The 25,706-nt window shown below is 41.9% G+C and overlaps 1 long non-coding RNA gene across 1 annotated transcript in view; it reads right to left on the reverse strand.

Annotated features, from left to right (window-relative positions):
• The window catches only part of LOC115374749 (uncharacterized), a 61,831-nt gene extending 43,895 nt beyond the window's left edge, over nucleotides 1–17,936 (reverse strand). The window contains exons 1-2 of the long non-coding RNA XR_003929656.1: nucleotides 17,857–17,936; nucleotides 17,105–17,196 (exon numbers count right to left, since the gene is read on the reverse strand). This is a non-coding gene — a long non-coding RNA (uncharacterized LOC115374749). The remainder of the gene's footprint in view (nucleotides 1–17,104; nucleotides 17,197–17,856) is intronic.
• Nucleotides 17,937–25,706: the final 7,770 nt, after the last annotated feature.

Genomic DNA, 25,706 nt, shown 5'->3' on the forward strand with positions numbered 1-25,706 from the left:
TGCAAAAGCAATTCTGTTCATCCCGCTGCACAGCAGCATGTATTTCATGTAAAGTCCAACCAAACTACCATTTTTATTTCCTTTCCCTCACTGTTTGCTGATGACAAAATACTGGTGATTTCTCACTTTACTGTGGCACAGCCAGGAAAGTTCACAAGAGGAAATGGAAGAGCATTGAGGTGCTGCTGCCTCTCTTTCTTTTTCTTTCCAAGAAAAAGATCAACCCTGACCCTGCCTTCTAACTTTTACAAGTAATATAGATTGATGTCATTATCTTTAAAATAACAAAAAAAAAAAAAAAAAAAAAAAACATTTATCACTTTTCACTTTATAGCTGCAGTTGTCCTGAAATGTAAATGTTAAGTGATGCTTCTTAAGTGCATTTTGAAGTCATAAACAATGCAGCGGCACTTACACTGAAGCTTGTACACGTATGCACCGATGTTCATGTCACTGATTTCCCAAACTTGCATAAAACCAAGTTTGGATTCGTGGGCTCGTACGCAACACCTATGCAGAGACACTTTTCAACCCCAAATATGCATCAAATAGTGTAAGTTTATGTGCAAAAATGCTGTTTTCATTCTAGTATAAAATGCACTTTTGTCTACAGTGATTTTAATTGTTTCCCCATTGTCGTTTTTACACCACATGTTAGGTCCTGTTGTTACTGAAACTCATCTATTAAGGATGAAAGTCTCAAAAATAAACCACATCCTGTACGAATATTCTACATACTTGGCAAACTGAGGTGGTTGTGATGTCTGACTCTCGTGTTACCTGTGCATCCTGGCTGTTAATTCAACCTGCTGTTGCAGCTGATGAGACGCTGGTTAGAAGCCACAGGTTACGTTTTCTTTGTCTTTTCTAATTAATCTATTCAGCCCACCATCCTCTGCACACAAAGTAGCTGCCAGCCCTTTCTCACGGCAAAGTTATTAAAATATTAAAAGCTTGTAAAAGCCTCAGGTCAACAAGGAATGCTGCTGCGTGAATGTGTTCATGCTGTGTGTGTGTGTGTGTGTGTGTGTGTTTGCGCACTTGTGTGATGTTATGTTTAGATACAGTGTGCATCTCAAGGTGAGCCTATCTCCTCTCTTATCTGCTGTGTCTTCAAGGTGTACTGTTGATTGGTCGATAGGCGCGCGCGCGCACACACACACACACACACACACACACACACACACACACACACATACACACTCACACACACTCACACACACACTCAGTTGTTCACCCTCTATTCATTAGCTTGCCATTTGCCATCCCCTCATCTGCAATGTCTACACAACTCACCTCTATTCTCCCAGCCCTTTACACCTTAAAACTTTTATAAGCTTTACTTATCCTCAAAGAAAAACTGTTAAATTATTAAAATAATTAAAAATATTAAATATACAATTCTTGCAAAAAGGCATCTGAGAAAAAAAGCCTTAAGAAAAAGCAACAAAATGAGCCCCTTGTGGATTTCTCAACTAAATAGCAGTGAAAGCGTAACTACTGATTAGAACGTGCCCCCAGGTCACCTTGTAAATCTGAACAAAAGCCAATGAGAAAAGTCATGAATCGAATGCAGTCAGCAGGCACTAATCAAACTCTTTCCTCTGGAGTATTCTTAGGAAGGTGGAGGTACACGGAGGTGACAACAAGTGAGCTTTCTTTCCTATCCTTGCAGGGTGGAGACACGAGTGAGGAAGCATAGTCGTAGACATTGGCTTTATCTCACATGGGCTCACAGCATATGACTTGAACTAATGAGAATAATGGGATTTCACATTATCGTCTCATCACGCACTGTTTATCGCAAGCTTTTCAAGAAGATATTTCATAATTGTGGCATGTGCAACTCTGCGTGGAGAGTCGTCGGGGGGTCTCAGCACAGAGTCGTGCACCTTTGGATTTGTGGACCACCGGAGACAGTGCTGTGGTGGATGCACTGCAATGATTGGCTGAATTATTGTTGTTGAAGAAATGGCAGAAGAGAACAGTGCTGCGTCACTATGGCAACACCTCAACTTTGGTCTCTCAAGCCATTTGGGCAGCAAGACTTGGCTATGACTCCTCTGTCTTTTAACAGCAGGGGACTAAAACTTTTCTGATCATCAAGTGTTGACACTTCTGCTGAAATGCTCAGCTGGGACAAACGTACGAGCCACAGGACATTCACACAGGAGACCCAGGTTCACTCTCTGAGGGGGGCCCATCTCGCCTCAGTGACACAATTTTGTTGGGGCAAAGACCTTCGCGTATGACCGAGACTGCCTCCTGTTTTCCATTTTGTTGCCTAAACCTAAACCCCCGAAACAAACATGTAACTTGCACACTCGTTCACGAGAGATTTTGATTTTAAACATTCCTAATGTAAGGACAGAATTAGGGAAGACTGCTTTTCAATTTTATGCAGAATGACTTGCAGAATGTCCTGGGTCTAGATCACCTGATTTCTTTAGATTGCTTCAAAAACGTATTGTTCAATGTTCTGCAACCTGTATGTAATTGTGAATCATGATATTATGTATGTTTTTATTGTGTTTTGTAATCAGGGCGTCATTGGAAAAGAGAGCTTGCTCACAACTGACCCTCCCTGAATAAATAAAGGAAATAATAATAATGTGATAAAAGTGACGAACCCCAGTGTGTCTCATGCTGACGCTGCAGTTTGCCTTTGACATCGGTGTCAGACACAGGACAGGCATGACAACGCTGCAGTATCTGACGACCTGGGAATGAGAAGGGCTTGCTTGTCTGCATCGCAGTGGTAAGCTTGTATTTAGCTAAATAACAGCATTGACTTGAAAACAGTTACAGATAAATGACATATCTCAGGAAAAATAGAGACATATACAGATAAGTAAAGAACATGTCTTTGAATTTAACTACTAAAGGGCCATTTATTTCAAAAGCTATTCATTGTCCCCAACTAGAAATCACCTATGGAACCATAAAGACACGGTGACGTCAGACTTAATTTTGTCATTTCTGAGGTCAGTCTATGCATGAACACATGGACTTCGATAATCAATCAATCAATCAATCAATCAATCAATCAATCAATCAATCAGTCAGTCACATTGTCTAATAACAATAGAGGGCAGAAATAGATGTATGTTATTATAGAAACTGGGTATTCATTAAGCCTGGTAGAAATTGGGGCTCATGAACGCAAACATGATTACATGTCTGAATAAAGCATTATAGTGTGATGCTGCATATAATGATGCAGGATATTCCTAAGAAGCCGTTTTCTCTCTTTTATTGGTACCTTGAGTAGATGATTTGTTTTTTTCCCTATGAGTGCACTGGAAATTGTCTGCCCATTTACACCCATATTTCAATTCCTGCTTGTGTAGATGAAGAAATTCACACAATTTGACTAAACAGGACTAAATTTTTAGTCCTGTTCAAACACACACACACACACACACACACACACACACACACACATACACACAGACAAAATAATGTGTTCTGCATTAATGACAGACAAAAACTGTACATAACACACACATGCTCAAACACAAATGTAGAAACCCAAGCACAGGAACTTTCAGAGATGTACCTATTGGTTTTAAACACACACACACACACACACACACACACACACACACACACACACACACACACACACACACACACATACACACAGACACACACACACACTGTTCTGCATACAGAGAAATGTCACCTTACTCCTGCAAGCTGTTAGCCAACCACTTCCATGCCAAACCACCCTGCCCCACCGGAACATGGAGCGAGGAAGAGGAAGTGTGTGTGTGTGTGTGTGTGTGTGTATATGTGTGTGTGTGTGTGTGTGTGCATGCATATACAAGTGTGTGTGTCTGTGTGTGTGTGTCCATTGGACAGCTCTTTAAAGTAGAAAGTTGCCCGAGGCAGAGTAGGCTGAGCGGACGGAAGACAGGCAGATAATGGAGCGGCGTCCGTGTGCCAAGGACTGCACCTCAAAGTCACACACACACACACACACACACACACATGCATGTGCATGTGCATGTGCACACACATACACACACACAGACATAAGTGTATACACAGGATGCACAAAAACACACATTCAAGCACCCACCATATACATTTTCTGTCCTTGTGTGCTTCTATTTATCATTTCTACATTTATCTGAAAGCTTTTCCAAGATGTCTCTCTCATCTCTCCCTCTCTCCCTTTCTCTTCTTCTGTCTTTCCCTCGCTCTCTCCCCCCACTATCTCTCTCTCTCTTTCTCTCACCCCTCCCTCTCTCCACTCTTGTCCTATCTCCCTTCAATTTCACATATCTTGAATTAGCTGCAGATAGCCTTAAGTACCCCCTAGTCCACTCCAGATAGGCCCTTATTCACCGATGGACTGATATACAGTATCTGTGTGGGGTGGAGAGGGCAGCGTTTTGGAGGGCAAGCCCACTAAAAGGCCTTAATGTGGATTTTGATGGATGGGACTTGATGGCCACTACAATATATGAGAATAACAACATCATTTCTCCCTTTATTTTATGTGTGACACTTGAAATAGAAATAAATGTATGTTTTTCCACTCCTCATCGTCGACTGATAGAAGTGACCTGCCAGGCGCAGCGTGAAACTTCTCACTGTTGGTCTCCATTCTCAAAGTTTTGGTTAAAAAGCATGAAATGTAGCATTGCCACTTTAGGAGCTCACATCGCTCTTTTGCACATTTGCCAGATTTCTTCTTCTGCAGCACTTTCCACTTAAGTTTCCACTACTAGCTATTTCAGAATACATTTTCTTAAAAACAGAGCAAAAGACAATCTTTGGTATTTATGCTCTGTTACCAAACAGAGGAAAGGTGGTGTGCAAATGAATGATCCCTGACAAATAGTGGAGGATAGTGGGGTGAGGACAACAACTTTCCCTGGAACAGAGTTGATTCAACCTCAACCCAGTCACCAGAATAACAGGTGGCCATTTAACGGTTCTGAAAAACAGCAAATATGCTGAAATGTTAACATTTCTGAATAAAAAATATGGACTTTTAGACATATAGCCAATGTAGTGGAGCCTGGGTCAACGTCATCATGACTGTGACATTAACTCGTGAGCTACTTTAGCCACTTTCCTTTGCTTTGTTAGCTTCGTTAACCACCAAAACTGCTTGGTTAAGATTAAGAAAGGTTTGTCATCATGGTTAACAGGATGAAATGTTAGCTAAGGTTTGCTGAAAACAAACACAGATCTTGCTTGACACATGATTCAAACCCGAGTCTGCAGAAGCAGAATCCTGTTGACTGTGCCATCTGCCACCACATTTACCTTCAAATGCAATATCTTTCACTCACTTTATACTGTCACGAAACTTGGTAATTGGTCTTTTTTGTGTCTGGAAGGTCTCTGCCAGCAGAGATACTCAGCTGCAAATGAAGTGATGTGTTTTATGTATCTGGTTTGTTTGAAACAACGAGAAGAAGGAACTCAAAATTCGATCATTCACAAATTCAAAGACAAAGCTGCGTCCATAATGTTTGATTGACAGGTGATCTATAGGCAAAAATGAGAAGTTCAGCAGGCTCATGATATCTGACGTTTTTCTGTAAAATGTTTTGTGAATTCTGAGTTCTGCCGCTTATGGCAAATTTGAATCAGGATTTTCTCTGATTTACAGAGTACACTGAAGCCTCCGAATCTTCTGCTGGCCTGGACCGTGTGTGTGTGTGTGTGTGTGTGTAACTGTGTGTGTGTAACTGTGTGTTTGTGTATGGTACTAAGGGTGCCATCTTTGCTTTGCCAGTTGGACTGCCCCCAATATGGCAATGGACAGTGAGCACCTAGCCACACACACACACACACACACACACACACACACACACACACACACACGCTCAGTTCTCACTCCTCAGGTGTAGCCTCTGGGTTTGGAAGAGAGCCTTGTGAGGGGACTACGGGTCTCCTAAAGGGACACACAGTGCTGCCTTTACAATATTACACAAACACACATGTTCCTCATGAATATGTACATTCTGCATACACACTCACCTATTTATCAGATACATTGTGCATGTTCAGAAGGACAGTAGTTATTTATTTATTAGTCTTAATTACTGCTCCCACATTTGGGGCCCAAACATTTGGTTTGCTGGTTTTATGGTTTGTGAGGAAGCAGAGGTAGCGGTGAGCGAAAGTGAGTGAGAAAAGGAGACTAAAGGATTAAAGGTGGGAGAGAGAAGAGAGCAGAACAAAACATTGTACGAATTCACAGTTGCTTAATTCTATATTTTCTATATTTTACGACAGGATATTATTGATTCCTGTTCTCATCTTTGTCCCCATGTTTGAAGATAAAGGGAGGGAGTATGGATTGGACTCCACAGTGCCACCACCAGGCCAACAGCGTGTGAAGGTTCACGCTCCTACTTCCGACACTGCTCGGTCAAATTTGATGAACCTTTGGGGAGTGATGCATTTTTACATTGATATCCAGCATCTACAGAATGAAAATGAATAGCCATGAAACTTCAGTGCAACAGTGCAACATCAACATGATGTCAGGTACTTTACGTTTAACGATTTCCAAAGGAAAAAGAAAAGCAAACAACGAAATGGACCCCAAACTGCTGTTTTTAAGCATTTTAGGGTGGATGTTTCCTTTAAGGAGAGATGAAACATGCTTTTACAAGAGGGTACTGTCTCTCCTTCTTTCTTTCTTTCTTTCTTTCTTCTCCATATCCTTTCTGTTCCTGTGTCACTCCCTCCACTGCAGGATCAACATGTGCATGTATAGGTGTGTGTGTGTGTGTGTGTGTGTGTGTGTGTGTGACATGGCAGAGTAGTCTTTATAATCCCACTATCTTGTCTTTCACACTACAACTGTCACTAATAATCACTTCCAGGAAAATAAAGACAACTGAAATGAGCTCTGTCTTGGCTTTGACACAAATGTGCACACACAAACACACACACACACTCCTTTCTACTTCTCCCCCTCTTCCTCCTCATTCACCCAAAACTCTTTCTCCCAAGCTTCACCTCCTCCTCCTCCTCCTCCTCTGCCTCCTCTCTGTCCTGCACTGGTTAATACTCCAACACATTTGATGCAGACTGCATACACAAGGAAGGTCAGCAAGACATCACTGACACTAATAAATCATCACAGTGATTATTCACAGCGTGCATGTGCATCTATGTGGATTAGTGTGTGTGTGTGTGTGTGTATTCCTTACATGAGGAATTTGCATGCTTCTGTGATGATATTTTATTCACGACTCCTCACAGCCTCGATCCCCTGCAGAAAAGCAGGAAACAAAGATCCCGCTCCCCCGCACAAAGGTGGTCACAGTTCCCAGCATGCATCATTTAGCGCATCGTTGCCATCAATGTACAGTGACAGGTGACCGCCGCAAGACATATTAAAGAATAACAATGACGGTAGCAATCTCTCCAGCTACCAGTGGAAGCGATACACACAACAAAATATGACTCTGTCAAAAATGAATGACTCTGATGGGTTGTTTCCATTTCTTTCCTCCAGTAAATGGAAATTTACAGGGTCATTTATGGACAGACCGGTGAGCTTTAATGACTTAAAGGCCCAAGAAACCCATTCAGAATCCGTCATTAAATTTCAAAGAGTCATGGTTGTCCATCTCAAAAAGAAGGCTGGTAGCAACTGAGGCCATAATGTGTAAGAAAAATAATAAAAATGGATAAAAAATCCCCACAAATAGGATGAAGTTGTACTAAAACATAATAAAACAACATGCCTGATTATGCAATATCAAATGAATACAAGTTTTCCCTATCACAGCAGTAATATGCACAAGCAAAAACACATTAGTGAGTAAAATGAGATACATATTCACTTGATTTGTATTGCGACTAATTCCTGTATTTTTAAAAATGATTAAGAAAATAGACAAATAAATATTGCTGATCGCGAATTCCACAGCAAAGGAGATTTTTTTCCATGACTTTACTGTATACCTGCTCTGATTGGACACACATGTACCTTGGGACAATAAAGTCACCGTGTCACTGTAGGTGCCTGCATAAAACCCCTATCTCAAGTCTCAATAATGAAACTGAAAAAGATAATCAGAGACAGTACTCCAAGCGAGCACAGTTCTCAGTTTAATAAATACTTCAAAAACGGTTCATCTCAAAACTCAAAGGTGCAGCGTTTCTTTTCTTCAGCGTGTCTCTAATTCACACTGATCTGCATGAACATCATGAATGTCAAGGTTAGGCGATGAAAGGCATCGGCGCTTTGTGTATCATCATCCCTGACTTCAACGGCCTGAATGAAATTTAAATTTTTAGTCTTCTATAATTCTTCACTGGTCATTTCATGGTCTGCAAATAGCAGAGACAGCAAAACGGGTAGAAGCTGACATTGCTCACATCATGGCAGGCCAATGAAAAATACATCTGACTGGTTGACTTTTGTTTGGAAGACTACTGTATTATATCTCTTTGCCACTAGGCTGGTGCCAGTGCAGAGCCACTTCTGCCTCGGTGCCTTTTAAGAACCAGCCTGCATTTTGACAGCTTTCATAGCTGTACGTTATGCACTGGAAGTTGGGTAGAATTTCGTCGGAGGCCCAGACTGCCAACAGAGCACTGGTCTCTTCCGCAGAGAACCCATCTTTTCACTGTCGAGAAGGCCTCTGGTGGTGGTGAAGCTGAGGCTAAATCCGGGGAATCTCACGTGGTAGCCCCTCTCAAGTTTTGGACCAGCAATTTTGTGGAGCTGTTTAGGCACTGGAACCAGTAGAAAGGCATGGAACTGGTTCTGGATTAGGCACCGGCACCATGTTGGCAGAAAGAGACATCTTAAAAATGATGCTTGTGGAGTGGTTGCATCCATTAAGTGTGTACTTAGCGCTTGCTACAGTATGCTAACTCAGCATAATTTTGTCATGTTATAGGAGCCAAAATCAAAGTAGCAACACAGATATGGTTTTCCTGTTGAAAGCCTCTCCTCTTGCTCTGCCAAAAACTGGTCAGACAGGACATCAGCCACGTTACATGCTACGTGAACACACGTGCACACACTGATCGATACGTCTACTGTAGCTTCAACGCTGTGCAATGTGTGTGTGTGTGTGTGTGTGTTTGAGTGTGTATAAGTGTGTGCATGTGCGTGTGTTTTTGCACATGCATGTTCATTCTGGCTTGTCCTTGAAAGTCAACAAACCCCGTCAGAAAGAAACTAATTTAGTCCACAATCAATGAGGCTGCACACAATTCAGATGGCTGTCTTTTCTCTTCACAGACAATGAAGAAAAAGAACATTCTATGTGTGTGTGTGTGTGTGTGTGTGTGTGTGTTATACATTAATTTCACTCTCAGTCCTATAATTTGCAAGTCTTTTCAAGCCTTTCTATTATCCCTTGGCAGTTTCTGCAAAGGATGCCCTGGGCACCTCTGGCCTCTGTGTGTGTGTGTGTGTGTGTGTGTGTGTGTGTGTGTGTGTGTGTGTGTGTGCGCACGCACGTGTATGTGTGCCTTTCTCCTGATTTGGTGTCCGTGTGCAAAATGTGTGTATGTACTTATGTACTTTTTTCTGTGTGTCTGTATGAGTCAGTCAGTGTGTCCATATGAACATGTGTATGTGTGTGTGTGTGTGTGTCTTTGTCCTCTCAAGAGGAAAGAGGGGTGTGTATGTTAATGACTGTTTATGTTTCTTGCTATCTGAGTCTGTTCTATTCATGTTGGCCATGACGGCCTAATATCTGCCTGTCAGACAACTTCTATTCAGACTCCTAACAGACTGGAGACTGATACTTAAGACACACAAAAAAACACATACACCTACGTGCAGCACACACACACACACACACACACACACACACACACACACACACACACACACACACACACACACACACACACACACACGAACAAACCCTCTTTGTAGATTAGTGGGTGGTGAAGGAGCCACACTGGGCATTGAGTGCCGTTCTTGCTCCAATCAATTACTATTCATTTATTCCAAAGGAATGACCCTGCCCTGATCTGAAGAGTTATTATAAGTGTGTGTGTGTGTGTCTGTGCTCTATTCTCGAATCATTTTAACAAAACTTTCTCCCTGTCTTTCTCTCTGCTTCTTTCTCTAACATCGGCGCTCTCCTCCTACCTCCCTTACCTTCTTCTTGACTCTCTTTCGCTGAACCTCTCCATCATTCATTCACCATCCTCCTCCTAGTCTCATTTTGTTGCTTTCCCAGTAGATAATTTGTTATTTTTTAAAAGGGGGGGGCAGCCAAATGGGAGTACCAACCTGCTCCCACACCACTGACAAACACCCCCATGAACATCTCCCAAAAGATACTGTTGCAGCATGCCTTTACCATAACTCTTAAAAAGAAGAAAGGTAATGAGCATGCAAAGGCACTTTTTCTCCAAGTTCTGTTAAGTTCTGACCGGACCTCTGTTATGCTGCTGCCACAATTTCTTTTACCGCTATCGGCTTTTGTGCTCCTCTTCATGAGGGAGAGGAAGAGACCCACAATCAAATCCACTTCTGTATGCTACTTTATATGAGGATGGCAGGATTATCATATAAGCCTAGCCTAATTCTTGATATTACAATCCCGATTTATATTTGAATAGAACTGCTTTTAGACTAAATACATATTTTGTGTAGGGTTATGCATTTACTGGATGTGGACATTAAGCATTTTAATAATGCTTTTGTGTCATGTGTCAAAACATACCATAGTTTTGATGGTGTAAACTTAATTTTGAATTATGTTACAGTAGCAGCTGAGTGCGGTGTGGTCAGTACAGGTTTATTTCCTCAGGCACATTACCTGCCCCGCTTCAGCACCATGGACAGCGCCACGGATTTATCAACACACAACACAGTGAGGCTACTGATATTTCAGAGCCGTGGTCGGCGCTGTGGATTCTAACTTGCACAAACCTGAGTCAGACAAAGGATCAGTGTCTCCTGTGTGCCCTGCTCGCCTTGTTTCCTTGTCTCCCCTGTCAGTCTCAGTGTGTTTGTGTGTGGTGTGGGTGTGTCTCCTCTCTCTTCTGCACTCTACCTGCACTACCTGCCGTCATCTGGAAATCAGCACAGCTGCTATTCTTGTCATCTCGGTGCTGCTACAGAAGCCGGAAGCCTAACACAATATGATGGACGTGCCACGCTTCCTGCATTGACTATGTGCCATTCTTCCAGTTTTTGCCCGCTTGCAAGTTTTTGCCAGTTTGCTTTACCTGCCCACCTGATACCTCATTCCCTCCGTCGTAACCTCACCAAGTCCACCTGTAAGCTCACTCAACCTGCACTCCACTGCCAAGACTCATGCACCTCCACCAAGGCCTGAGCACCAGTCTGCCTTCATCCTCTCTGCAATTTACCATTGAAAAAAAAAAAAAAAAAAAAAAACATTTTTTACCCCTGTATCTGCCTGCCTGGGCTGCATATGGGTTCTGCCTGCATAAATGACATCATTTGTCCTTCCATTTCTATAGCTTTGGTCCTTAGTTAGCTCCTTTTTTTTTTTTTTTTTTTTTTTGATGTCCTTCCTTCCCTTTACCCCTCATGTCATCCTTCTTCTCCTAACCCACAACTGCCAGTCAATAACTACAAAGTCTTACCATTAGCCACCATACCCTTCCCTGTTTTTAAAATCTCAATGGTCTCAAAACTATTGTGATTATTTTCTAGCAATTAACACTGGTATCATCTTAACTCCAGCTAGCCGAGCCATTTTTGTGTAGTTATATGCCTTACTTGATCCACATCAGCTGGTAGCACTGAGACTGCAAATACAAATCAGACTGGGCACAGAGAATTGATTAATTTGATTAATTCCTATAGTGGATCAGCTTATTGTGCTTTATTGCGTCACACATTTCAAACTGGACAGTGTTTTTGAATAGCACTCTCATATCACCACGGTATACGTTGCTGGGTTGTACAGTAATTGTTGGAAGGGTAGCTTTTGGGGTAGGTTGTCATAACAAAAATACAAAAATATGGTAGTGATGACAGGTCCGCAAATAGTGGTGAAATTTCATACACCCCTCCTATTCAAGGCGCTATAGCCTCGGTGAATGGACACAGTACAGTAGCAGGGAGAATTCTTCATGTGGCTGAAAACACCCCCCTCAAAAAAAAAAAAAAAAAAAAAAATTCCCACCCCAATTTCAAAATCTGGTACCCCTCTCGCCCCCCACCCCCACCCCTCTACCCCCCCTCGCCAGCTTTCTACTCCATTGTGTCCATGTAAAGTATGTAGTAAAGCCTTGTAGTCCTAATGACATCCAATTTCAGGCCCTTCACATCCATTACCAACAATACTATTATCCCCCTCTCTCTCTCTCTCTCTGTCCTCTCTCTCTCTCTCTCTCTCACACACACACACACACACACACACACTGCATTAGCCTTGGGAGAGAACATTATGGAGTGGTGGCATTGGTCTAAATGGAATACTTTAGGGTGTGTGTATGTGTTTTTGTATGTGTGTGTGTGTCTGTGAGTGTGCTCATACAATTAGCTCATGTACAACTGGGCAAAGTGAAGATAGGTGGAAAAACTTGATTGCATGATTTTTGCACTCACTTTATTGCATTGTATAGTTTATCATTTTTCCTGATATCAAACCTTATATTCCCTCGTTAAGAGCTGTAAAAGCATCACCAACCTCCTGGATATCTTTGCCTTGTAATTTTTATTTTATACATTACATTACTAAAATTCAACTACTAAACTGAATGCAGTTCTTCAAGGTGTCAAGGCAGGTCACCCTGTCTCTTAAATGAGGAAATCTGATGCGAATATATCTTCTCTATCAGCTGATCTTCTTTTCATTTACATATTTTTCCCCATAGCAAGGTATATATTTTTCACTATTTTGCTCTTCTGCTATTTTTTCAGTGTTACTGCAGTATAAGATGGCACACAGTGGGGAAAGATTGAAAAATTGCAAAAAAGTGTTACAGTTTTTCCTTTAATGGTGTGCCTTTATTAAGGATGTCTAAAAACAAATATAAAAGAGCTTGCTGGCGAAACGTTTATTGGGAATAAATGTCACAGTGCAAGAGTATTGAGGTGAGTTTTTTTGTTTTTTTGTTTTTTTGTTTTTTGTGAAACATGAAGAGAAACAATAGCAGGCTGACAACAAAACATGAAAGTGGATCTGAATTTATATTGTTGGTATTACTTTGTAAAGTGTGATACGTTTCATTTAACAAAGACCTAATTAAGATTTCTCCCAAGAAGAGACAGCAGACAATTACCATAAATTAACAGGCACCGCCCCTTTTAGAGCTGTGCCCCTCCTTGCCCCTTTAAAAACGCTATTATTATGTGAGGGGGAACACTGATACATGAAATGGATGCATTAGTGGAATAATCCAATTAATCGCTTTGTGAGGCCATTTGGATTTTAGGTGTAGCTCTGAGTGGTGCTCTGGTGGGGAAATATTTGTAGATGTGAAAGGGATCAGTGTGGTAATTGTTCAAATTACACTCCACATGTACACTCCAACTTAACAGATTTTTTTTTTTTCTGTATGTCATTAAGATCCCTTCATTGTTTCATTTTAAGTAAATACCTAAACTTAGTATATACTGTCTTGAGCAAGTCACACAAATGGCAGTTAATTAAAACATTGGAAGTTGTACTGTCCAGTAAATAAGCAAGCAATTCTTTTTTTTTCTTCTTCAACAGAGAAGCTGTCTTCTTCCAGTTTTCCTACACCCCCACCTTCTCTGCTTTCTCATTCACCTTTTTGTTCCAAAACTCCCCATCTTGCACAGCCAATATAGCCTCATTCTCTCCCTCGTCTCCTTTTTCTTTAACCCTTCCTTCCACATTTTTTTTCCCCAAAACTTTCCCTTCCCTCACTCACTCCCACCTTTGGCTACACTCTTCCTCACTCTTCCTTTCTCTCCCCTTTGCTGCAAGAACCAACAAGTCCACCGGACAAAAAAAAGAGGTCAGACTTCTTACCCGAGTTTCGTAACGGTTTCTGAAGAGCAGTACACTGTGCATTGCAATAATTAGTGAGCCGCGGCAGGACAATAGGCCCTGCATAATCAGTATGGAGATGCGTGCCTGTCTGGCTGCCTGTCTCTTTGCCTTTCTCAGTCCTCTCCAACCCAACCACACACTCATCCAAACCTTGCACCTTTGGAGTATGTATTCATTTCTTTGGCTTTTTCATTCTCTGTCTGTCTCGCCTTCTCCCTCACCTCTCACCTGCTGATTCCCTCATGTTTCTCACTTTGTTTCTCCTTCTGCCCTCCCTCTCTCTGTCTTCACCCCCGTCTCCATTAGTTTTTGTCTTTCGAGAGCATCTCTTTCTTTCCAGAAAATCTCTATCAGCCGTCAGCCTCTCTCCAAGTCGCTGAAGCTGTGGAAGGAGACTGTCTGACTGACTGACAAAACGCTGGCTCGCTTCAATACAGAGCAGGGTCAAGAGTGTCTGTGTTGGTGTGTGTGTGTGTATGGGTGTGTGTGTTTAGTGTGCGTGTAGGTTTAACTGTGGTATGTGTGTGTCCAATGTAATGCAGGGTCAAGAGCCTCCACAAGAGTCTTTGTGACTGTGTGTGTGTTCGTGCACGCAAGTGCATGTCTATCTAAGTAGTAGCTTTTTGTACTCCACCATGCAGTCACATACACACGTTTGCTGCAAGGATGAAGTGAGAACAGACAGAGACTGGCATCGCTCCATATAAGGATCAATTAAGCATTAAGCATTAAGTATTAACATTACCAATGTGTGACATTTTGCTGGTCTCTATTGATATAAAAAAAATAAAAATGAATAGATTCATGAAAGTATTACATTTGCCGTTCAAACGCTCGGGTGAATTCACAAAGAATGGATTGTGGCAGCTGATAGCACCATGAATTGCGCATCACTTGCAACTGCTATCTGCCCCGTCTCAAGGTCCGATCCACAAAAGATATTTAGCTAACGATATTACAGCGCAAACATGCAGCTGAGTGCAAGTTGCTTTTGTTTTGCGTCCAACTGTAATTACCCATGTGGCAAAGTGTAAATGTTGCCTTTGCACCAACAACACAGCAGGCAGGCTCCACGTCATCCTTGACGTCATCAAGTACAGCAAAAATTGTTCGATCTAGTTGGCAATTTGTATCTGCCAATGATTTCAGTCTCAGTTAAATCAAAAAGTGATATTCTCATTTGAAATATTGCCTCTCAAGTATGTACGATGATGCCCTTACCTGCTGCCATGATCACTGGAAAGTCTGGGCGTGCCTCCCCTTGCACTTCAGTTACCACCAACTCATTTAACTGTGTGTGGCTGTTAATGCTGGTCTTGGTGAATTGGACTGTTTTTGCAATGGGGCTCATTTGCATAGAAAGGAACCAATTTTGGGCCAAATGTATGCATACTGCCTAATTTAAGTGCATGCAAATCGCAAAGGTGCACTGCGATGCCATTGGCTTGGCAATGCAGTTGAGGGTGCATTTCACCCTTTGCGGGAGCTTAGTGACTCACACAGTTTCTTTTTGTCTTACTTGTGCAGGTTTAGCGGCTACAAAAGGTGTGCAATCCTTTTGGGAATTCACCCCACGTAGCTATCCCAAAAAACAAGGAAGTGATGAGTTTTACTGTATGTTTCCAGCAGCAGCAGCGGTTCTTTTGGAATGTACAGTAGAAGAAATCAGCATGATCAGCGATAGCCACCATGCAGGGACGGTTTTTGCTATGGGCAGTGTGGGCAACTGCCCAGGGCGCAATCTACTTGGGGGCGCACGAGAAAAAAAATCGCCAGTTTTCTAGACTACCGTATTGACCCGCACATGCCATCAGTGCCATCAGTCGGCATCAGGCGGGCCGGCCGCGGCACCGGCCGGTACCGCGCCCACCCGGTCTGGTCTGCCGGATCTGACAGGTGAGCGGCTTAATGCCGGCCAGTGCCGGCTCGCTTGATGCTGACTGATGCTGCCCCATTTGGAGTAGTAACATGAAAAGGCACAAGCCAGTAATTTCACCTAGAGCGGCAACATAGGCAGAACCGCCACTGCCACCATGTCTGAACAGACAATAGTGATGCATGGACTGCAGTTAAATCTGCAAGGATTGGGCAGGCTGGAGCTTAAAAAATTACCATTTTGGATAGGTGAGGAAATGAGGAAAGTTTTAACTCCAACCTACATTTACATAAAATTACTGAAAGCAGCCTTTCTAATCTTTAAAGTAAATCGTTAAAGAAAACACTCAATACAACATACCATAAAGAAATCACCTGTACAGACTGCCTTGCTCAACAAACTTAAAAAGCAACACAGCCCAGAGGGACAGGTAGAGTTGGAGTGAAATGCCCATGAGGGTGCATGGCTCTAAACAGGAGAAAATAATTAATTACTGGCTGTTTGACTGACAGGTGATCTCCACCAACCACAGCGGAAGACTCATGAGAAGATAGAAGAGTAGAAGAAGAGTGGAGGACTCTAAACGATGGATGATGATGGAATGTGAAGAGGGAAAAAGAGGATAGAGAGAAAGAATAATGGACTGCACACAACCTGTTTCAGGCTTTTTTTTCTTATTAGATGCAGTGTAGTTACTGTTGATGTTGGTTACGATACGATACATATAATAAGATACAGTAATTTCATCCTTTCACCATGTGAAACCATGACATTAGAAAGACAGGGTGGATCTGTTATGTGTAATTGACTTAATCACTTCTATTATACATTTGCTATCAAACTAGAGCCGGACGTCACAGTATGTTAACTTCAGTGTCAGCTACTGTAATGCTATGGAAGGCTTGCAAGTTTTTTTGATTGCAGCTCTAAACTTATTCCACACCACATCAATGAAAATAAAGACATTCAATAATTTAAAGATCGCCGCAGATAATTTTGTAACTCAATGCGTTTTCCCATTCTTCTGGCATTCATCTGGAAGCTTAAGTTCTGAATCAGGTTATTGATCTAGCCAATACCAAACCATACAATATGATACAATACAACATGATGCAAAATTAAAGGACACAAAATGACGATGGATATGATGTGATTGTTGTTGCTAATATTAACTTGTCATTGTTATGTTTGGTGCTTGCTGTAATGACAGATGTGCTTGTATTTGTGGTTGGTGTGATTGCTGAGAGTGTAGTATTGCTGTGGGCTTTACCTGGCGTTATCATTCAAGCTGCTGTTGCACTTGTCGCTGTTGTTATTGCTGTTGTTGGTGATGTAGCTGTTGTTCGTTTTGGCTTGGAACCACTATTTTATAGACAGAGGAGAGAAATACACAGACACACACACAGGCATGCACGCGCGCACACACACACACACACACACACACACACACACACACACACACACACACACACACACACACAGAGGATTGTCAGTCAGGATAGTGTGACTTGGGTGTCCTCCAGAGCAGATGGCTTAGTGCAGAGAGGGAGAGACAGGGGAAGAGAAACAGAGAGAGCCGAGTTTGTGCTTATAATGAGGTCACTGTCAATAGTTTGAACTGCTAAAATTTACATTTAAGGGAACGGCTAAGATCAATATTTTAAGATACTGCTTACTACACAACTTAAAATCCAGTGATAGCAACACTTGACCACAGCCTTTTGAGGAGGACAGTCACCGTGTGCAGTTTTGTGAGCGACTAGATTCATAAAATATGAAGTAAGCAACTTATTTTACAGATTATCGCCATTCAGTGTGTCATGACTGAGCGTAGTCTGGATTAGCACTCCTGTTAAAGACGTTTGCAGCATTTTCACTTGGTGAAACTGCTGGAATGCATCCACTCAGCCAGTTTGCAGCATCAGAAATGGAGTGCTGCTATTACATGCCATAACAGGGTCAAGCATAACAGCACAACTCTGCATGCATCTGTTGTGCATGCAAAATTCAAAACTGACTGACCTCGAGAGGTATTGTCGTCTTCTAGTTATCCCGTCAGGCGTTTATTCGATAAGGCAAAAGTGACACACTGGCCCACATCCACGATGCTGAAAAAAACATGAAGAGCATGAGCACAATAAGTGTCTCTGCAAAGTGCAAATTACATCAGACATGTACTGTATGTTGGCCCAACAAGGTAATCAATCATCCACATAAGTACCTCAAAGCCAAAACATTATCAAGGAAAATGAAAATGTCAGAGTGCAATCACGAGGCCATGTCCTGAGGATGGTTCATAAACAAAACACCTGAAACTGCCCTTGAAGACATCATAAAGAGAGAGAGAGAAAAAAAAAAAAACATTTACCTGGGTTGAAGCTAATTTCATGTCTCACAGGGTATGAAGACACATGGGCAAATAAAAGATGTACAATAACAGTGCTGTGTAGATGCACCCTCATTTACATATCAATGCAGAAAGGCAGCAATTCAGCCTTTGCATATGTTCCCATTTAAGCTTTCTCTGAACAAATTTACATACTTAAAATCCATCAATCCAAGGTTCTATATTTGTATGATTAGAGGGGGAAAACATGACATTTTGGATTTGAGTCTAGACAACTAACCACCTGTGTGACAGTGAGGAGAAAACACTGTCGCTCAGTGAAAGAAAAGGTGACTTTACAAGTTCAGTAGCTTCCAAGTTACAACTCAATGAGGAAGGCTTGTCATACTAATGGGCTGTTCATTGTGCAGCTTTGGTACTGATGTAGTAACCTTCCATGCATCATGGACCTTGATGGAGAACTTGATAACACTACACACGACAATCTCACAGAAACACAAGCTGTTGCGCAACTACATCAGTGACCCAAAAAGAAACATGGAGATAGAGCTACTCAACCACGATTGTCTAATCATCACATTTTGGACAAAATGTGGGGGAATGATGCAGTTTTACTCTGCAATGTGGCATTTTCAATATAAACCTGACACGCCCACCACAGTGCCACCACGGGGCCAACGGGGCCCTAAGCTTTATCCTCAGGATCTCAGACACTGCTGGGTCAAGTCTGAGGATCCTGTGGGGAATGTTGCATTGTTACACTGATATCCAGGATACACAGAATGAAAATGATGGGCCCACGACAGCGCCACCAAAAGGCCTGAAAGTCCCCAAGCTTCAAGCAGCAAAGTCTAAGACACTATAAACACACACACATGCAAAACCACAGCAAAACCAAGGACAACTTGCAACTTGAAAATCAATGGCGAAGGCAAAACTGCAACATGTATTGTGCCCCAGGCTTAAGGAAACTTGCTTTTATTGTTGTTATTATTGCTATTTCAAACCGTAATGGCCTCTAAGTCATGTTAAAACGCTATCCAGGAAAGTCATTACAAAGAAACATAATTAAAGGATCACTGTGTGCGATTTAGATTGAGTTGAAGACAGAAATGGGGTATAATAATCAGAAACATGCTTATTAATTGTGTATAAAAACAAGTCTTGGAATGTTTTCACAAAGTTAGAATAGTTATTTGAATAAGCTTGGCTGTTGGTTTTACTTGTGCTTTCCTGCCGCTTTGCCACGTTTCGGCAGCAGCTCACACCAAAGTACAAAGTAGCCTCCACGAAAGCACACTTTGCAGTGAAAGAGTGGCTGACAGAAATATAACATTACGTTTTATTTCTGAGTAACGATCATACCTCGGGGACCTGACTGCAGTGAAAAGTTGAAAAGATTTTGCCTCCTTGATATAAAACTCTTAGATAATTTGAGAGTGTTAGCCAGAACAAAAACCGTTTCTCACATTGATGTCAAAACTCTAATAGTGGCAAAGTGTTTGATTTCACATGCAGGTGCCTCAAGAACAATTTGCCGACGTTATACCAATATGGCGATACACGAGGGTATCATATCGCCACAACCAGCACTAATCTTATGTGTCAGTTATGATATGATGTTTTGCTAAATAACTTAATAAAATGACCTTGTCACTTGTCCAAGTCGTCTCGGATGACATGCCATGATTTACTGGAGTTGAGAACGGCGCTCCTTTAACATCATTAATTTAAGATACATTCTCTTTCCAGCGAGGGAAGGACGAACTTTAGTGAGCATTAAAGCAAAACAAAAAAGAATTTTATCAAAAAAAAAAAAAAAAAGAAATTCTCAAATACGCTCTTGTGTTCTTTAACTCTCCAACGTACTCACTCTCTTTTAGGAAATTACACGAGACTTATTTGATTTTTTTTTTTCCCTGTCTCTAGTAGATTCAGAGGAGAGTTTACAAAAAGATGACCTCTGTCCAAACATGGGTTTCTTTCAAAGTGATCAAAGAGCAATTAAGGAATTTGTAAAGAAACATAAAAATCTGGATTCAACTATTTAAATTTGGACATCTTCGCTTAATTGAAACGGCGGTGCACATTAAAAAAAGAAAAGTTAATTAGTTTTTTTTTGTGCTATTGGTGACTTTCTATTAGGCTGTAACAATTTGCATAAAGGCATAGCTATGTCTGTTTAGGACCAAACCAAGGTCAGCACCTTTCTATTTACCTAGCACTGCTGTTTTTGGAGGGATATTCACTACTTACTATTGTGAATTTCAAATGAACTTGAAGTTTCCTTGAATACTGCCAATCGCTCGAGCAGAAAGTGCACTGACAGTGTGTTTATGTGCGGCGGGGAGGAGAAATGAAGATGTTAGCACACACTCCTCAACACACGCGTACAAAAAAAAAAAAAAAAGTCTTGATCACACAAGCACACAAACGCGTGCACACGCACAAAAATCCCAGCAACACACAAATAAACACCGACACGCTGCCCATGTTTTAGTGACGACCCTGTGTTTTTTTTTTTTCTTCTTCTTTTTTTTTTTTTTTTTTAATTTGCATATGAGGTTGTTAATTTTCTCAAAGCCGCGGACTTAATGAGTGGATGGCTGAGAAGCTGAACGGGATGCAAATAATAACATTTGATAATGCAGAGCCACAAAAGAGGGGCTCCCATTCACCGAGATGGGACTTGAGGTAAATATGCACAGTAATTATATATCAGTGCACTTTAATTATCAGGCTACACGGGGAGTGAGAAAGAGAAAGAGGGAAAGAAAAGAAAGAGAGGGAGAGAAACAGTGAATTAGATGTAACAGCATATAAATTAAACATTTGAAATAAAGACACAATGAAAGAGAAAGAGCGAAAGGGAGGGTGAAGGGAGGAATTAGTGGAAAAACCAGAAGAACCGCAGTGATTAGACACACACACACACACACACACACACATGTACACAAGTTATTTGCAAAACTGACCGACTCGCAAGGCATTCATTTTATGTGTGTGTGTGTGTGTGTGTGTGTGTGTGAGTGAGCACAAGTCCTCGCTGCAGAAATCAATTGGGTAACAAACCAATTCTTTCAGTAAAAAGCTCTTATTATAGATGAGAATCTTGAGTAAAAAACAAATCAATAACCTAAAGGAAGAGCCTTTGTGTGTGTGTGTGTGTGTGTGTGTGTGTGTGTGTGTGTGTGTGTGTGTGTGTGTGTGTGTGTGTGTGAAACTCTTCTGATGTTAGATCACGGTAGAGCCGATCTAAGAAGTCGAATTAGCTGTTTACACACTAACGCAATGCATTTTTTAAGTAACCATGTACTTACTTTTTCAATAAAGCCTCTTGTTTTTTATATGATTATTTATCTTGGTTCTTTTGTTGGTGTAAAAACAAATACATTTAAATCTCTGACTGTTGTCTAGGCACATAGGCAGCATAAGTTTACTGTGTTTCAGCCAGAAAACGCCAACAGCAGGGTCAAAAACAACCGGAACAGGGTTAAAGTTTCCCCAACCATTTTAACTGGTGAGTGAAAATCACAAATCTGGCTGTCATTCCTCTTATTGCCCTTCAAAATTAAAGGTGGTACTATAGAAAACAAGTTTCTCCTGTTTTTGGCATGCATTTAGGGGCCTAAGGTGTTAAATGATCTCAAAAAAAGTGCAGGTGCTTGTTAAATAGCGGCTTAACAAGGTGCTCTGTGGGAAATGATGTCAGCAGAAAAACGAGCCAATCAGAACTGGCGTCTTTGGGGCCTCATCAAAAATCAACCAATCATTTTGAGTTTTCAGTTTGCATCGGCATCACACACCCAGGCTTCAGCTGGAACGAGGGGCAGCAGCTTTTGTTAATGCCAGGGAGGAGGCGGGGCCACCAGAGCTGCCAACCAATCAGCATTCAGTGGCTCATGAATTATGAATGAATTTCTCCAAAACAGCTTGTTGTGCCGGAGCAGCCCTGGAAAATAATTAATTATTATTGCAACTGTTTTATTTCATTTAAATGAAAATGAAAGCGCTTCAAAGTGGAAGTGTTAAGCAAGTGCTCCAGCAATTACAGCGATGAAAACATCAGCTCACACATCTAAGCTGCAGCCTTTTCAGTTCCAACAGGCAGGATGTTTTCACTTTGCTGCACAGTTGGTTGGCCTCAACAGCATCCAGACAATATTGGTACCTACAAGGGGGACTAAAGCCCACCCAGCCCTGCTGGAGTGGATTTAAACTCCATTTTATTACAGTTATTGACTTTTGGGTCCTTTCAAATCTTGGTGGATGATGTCATGTGGCATGCTCAGTCCTGGTTAGGGTCACAGGTCCAACTACCGTCTATACATTTATCTGCCAATCAACTGTTTATTGCAAATTAAACCCGAGAGACAGTGATGGAGAGAGGGAGAAAGAGAGAGAGAGAGAGAGAGAGAGAGAGAGAGAGAGAGAGAGAGAGAGAGAGAGAGAGAGAGAGAGAGACACAGAGAGAGAGAGAGACAGAGGGAGAGACAGAGGGAGAGAGAGAGAGAGTCAGCTCTTTAGAATGGGAATGAGGAGTGGGTATAGAGTGGACAGATGTGCACTAATGTGTTTTGGCCAGATCTCTGCAAGGACAAAAGCACACACACACACACACACACACACACACACACACAGAGTTAGTCAGCCAACATACCTATTATCTACTCCTTGATGTTCCTTTGTGGTGGAAGGGACTGTAGAGCTATGAAATGGTGATGTATCCTCTCTCTCTCTCTCTCTCTCTCCCTCTCTTTGCATCTCTCTCTCCATCTGTGTCTGTTGTCTTTGTTGTTTCACTCTCTCTGCGGTAACTTGTTGAAAATGTCACTTTGATTTCCAGTGCTGTTACGTTACATATAGTCACAGTCACGTGCGTGGCAAACCCACACCGATTCATAAACGCGCACACACACACACACACACACACACGGACATATTAGCTGTTTACATGGCAAGAAACCCAATGTGTCATCCAAGCGTCCGGCGCATCCTCTGCCGCCGTTTTCAGCCAATCACACAATTAGAGAGCTGATGACCCATCTGTTCACATGACTGGCTGATGGATGTGTGTACGGCCGGGTTGTGTGTGTGCGCGCACTCGCTGGGTGAGTCTTTGCGCGATAAGGGCCGGCGACCCCCCCGAGCACATCTAGCCGGTGACAATTTTCTTTTGTTACCCACAAAGCAGCAACATTTTCCGAGTGAGACACGGAGCTAATGCAAGCCCATGAACAACTTAATAGCACTTGAGCCGGTTTGCCAACTTGGAGAAATGATTTCATTCAATTAGACTAATTCTCCCCCTCTCCCCCTTTCCCTCGCGCTCTTGTTCTCTGGAATGAGTCATTTGTGATATAATAGCCACATAATGGCTTGAAAGCGGGTTCAGCTGGAAAAAGACGGATGTAGGATGAATTAAAGGCAAAAACAGAAGGTAGGAGTGAGACGAGAGTCGACCTACACACACTGTATACACCGGATTTATGAAATGGAACCGTTTTGGTGCATATTTTCATATGTGCAAACACACACACATACACACACACACACACACACACACACAGCGTCCCATTTGCTGTCCATTAACAGTGTGTGGTGCCAAGCGATAGGAGCGGCGATAGCATCTTCTTCGATGGTATCTGTTATCGAAGTACACGCGTCCTTCAGCCGTCCACCGTGCTATCGCTCCTCTCATCTCTCCTCTATCTCTCTTGCTATCCGCCCTCCTGCCTCCTCACCTTGCCTCTCCTCGCATCCGCTCGTCTCTCCATCCACACTCCTCTCCTCGCTTTTTTCCCCCTCTCATCTCTCCTCTTACTCCCTTTGTGACGGCGATTGATTTGTCTTATTATTCATCATTTGCTGCATGAAAAACAAACAAACAAAAAAAAAATCCACAATAAGTAGTTTCATGTTCAGCGTCAACATCTTGTTTTTCTTCAAACGAGGTAAAATATCTGTCAGTGTGATGGGATAATCCCACTTGTTCCCAATGTTAGTCAACTTGCGTCCAGAATTGTGGGATTTTCTCATCACACTGGCAGATTGTTTTCACTTGTTTTATGAAAAACAAGATTTTAAGACTCAACATGAGACTAAATGACTTCTTCAGTGCACCGCTTGCCTTCGCTTATTTATTGTTTTTGGACAACACCTTCAGGTCGGACTAGCCTTCTGATGATTTCACAAGACTGGCTTTATTTATAAGGCCATACATGAATCCTAGCCGGTACTTTTCTTTGAGGCTTTTCTCTGAGAACTGTGTCTTTGGACGTTTATGCTGACAAATGCTACTGTGACAATGACGAGCTATACAACTACACTGACCTGCTGTCCTTCAAGAACCGTGTGAAATAAAATTCCTCTGTACCTGCAGTTCATACATCCAAGGTAGAAACAAATACGTTTTGCATAACGGACAACACAAATCTGGCGAGCAAACAAACAGCTTCGAAATTGCTGTTTTGTTTGAAACAAATGCTTACTCTCTGGTTTTAATGTAACTCCAGATGTCTAAAACCAACTGACTGCACAGTGAGTCCAAAAAAACTAAACAATATTTGCCTCATCTTTTAGATTTTCTGCACTTTCTTTTTCTTTTTCTGCACCTGTCATGCACCACGTCCACTATCACCACAGCAGCAAGTAGGCTTAGATGTTACCTTCAAATGCTCTCCAAAATAATCCAGTGCTGCAGTCATTTGTGGTGAGAAATAACATAATAGCTGAGACTGGAACAAAAAAATGAGCCATGCAATCTCACTCACTGCAAAGGTGGATACTAAAATGAATTTCTCCTTGTCCAAAGTTTGGTAGGAGAGTCTTATATTTTACCCATTAATTCCGCCCAACAGTGAGCATGTTAATAGTCAGCTCTCCAAACCTGTTACCCCGAGTGGAAGCAAAATTTGTCACATGTGATATTTGTCCCTATATGCTCCCTGATCTCCTGCTAAAGTTAGATCAAATACAGTCCAGTGACAGAGTTACAGCAGAAACTCGATATGCGATTAGGGCCTGACTTGATTCCACCTCACAATTTCTCTTACTCTTATATGACGGCCCTCAAAGTGAAAGGAGAGAAACTGTTTTCAGTCTGAGTCCATACCATCATATGGAGAAGGTCAGGAATTTGATTAATGCAAGAGTGGATATTTTCAATAAGAGTTTGAAATTACAATACTGTATTCGATTTATTATTCTCGAACTTTGGTCCTCTTGGCAGATTAACATGAAAGTGTGAATCTAACACGCACACACACACACACACACACACACACACACACACACACACACACACACACACACAAGAAAACACACACTACCTCGTCTGTCTGCAACTTTGACTGGCACTTGTGTATGACAAGCGGCGGGGGTGCACATGCACCCACACAGACACATGCACACACACCAGGACGTGCGCACAGAATTCAATTTATAATCAATTTATGCGTTTTTCTTCAAGTGGTCTCTTCAGGTAAAAGGTTGAATTGGCCGTCCGCTTCCATCAAGGATTCCT

This window comes from Myripristis murdjan, chromosome 2 (genome assembly GCF_902150065.1).
Source record: "Myripristis murdjan chromosome 2, fMyrMur1.1, whole genome shotgun sequence".
Classification (NCBI taxonomy): domain Eukaryota; kingdom Metazoa; phylum Chordata; class Actinopteri; order Holocentriformes; family Holocentridae; genus Myripristis; species Myripristis murdjan.